General features: G+C 26.1%; 1 protein-coding gene across 1 annotated transcript in view; it reads left to right on the forward strand.

The window, feature by feature from the left end:
- The window catches only part of LOC108572030 (zinc transporter 1), a 16503-nt gene that overhangs the window by 816 nt on the left and 14682 nt on the right, over window positions 1-1005 (forward strand). The window lies entirely within an intron of this gene.

Consider the following 1005-nt stretch of genomic DNA (forward strand, 5'->3'; position numbering starts at 1 on the left):
AAGAAATGTAATTTGTACTATTTATTCTTATTCAAAATTTTAAAGATAACTTTAATCTCTTGGCTCTAATATAATTCTTGAAGCAGTATCTTTTAGCTAGTAAGAATGATTCTTTGCAACAACATTTGTAAGGTAGTATTTCACAGATGTTGGAAAATACATAGCATATTATAGCTTTAGCGAAATATTATATATATCAGATACTTGGCTCTAGTATTCATTGATATTTTTTTTTGTTTCAAATAGTTTCAAATGGACAAATACAATAACAGAAGTAGCTTTTATATGAAATAACGTATAGAATCTCTTTTAATTAAATTACCTTTAGAAGGAAGGTGGTTAAAAAGGTGAAAAAAAAAACAAAACAAAATAAAAAATGTCCCATAAGCATAGTATTAAAAATGTATATTTGTTCATATGAATTTGACAAGGTAAAGTGTTTCTACTGTCACTAAGATATAATAAAGATCTAAAATGACAATCATTTCCTTTATTTTTATGTATATACTTTGTGTATTTTCTTTACACTTTCTTTTCTCCCCCTCCATTTATTTTGTTGTTTGTTATTTTTAACCAGAAAGGTCATACATGTATGTACATTTGTTAGAAGCTCTAATGGAAATAAGAGACTACATGCTTATCCATTCAAGGAACAATTCTTTTTAATTGCTGGTATAGTTTTTGTTTTACTTTAATTTTTACTTACACTTTCTAAATATTGTTCAAATTGGTGACCTTTTATATATAAACATAGTTGTATTCGGTCTTATAATAAATGTTACAAAATGTAATTTCATATGTCTTAACTTGCAATACATGTTATTTGTATAAGTTGCTCCCAAGTTTTGGTTTTTGATAACTATAAACTTTAGTTTTCATGTAACTGCAGAAAAAAAATCCAAAGGACACAAATCTAGGATGGCCATAAATGCAGGGTGAGCCAGATAAAGTGTTACAAGCTGTTTTTTTTTAATCAGAAAGATATCTTTTCTTTTTGCATTAAAT

Source organism: Habropoda laboriosa, unplaced genomic scaffold (genome assembly GCF_001263275.1).
Source record: "Habropoda laboriosa isolate 0110345459 unplaced genomic scaffold, ASM126327v1 scaffold67, whole genome shotgun sequence".
Classification (NCBI taxonomy): domain Eukaryota; kingdom Metazoa; phylum Arthropoda; class Insecta; order Hymenoptera; family Apidae; genus Habropoda; species Habropoda laboriosa.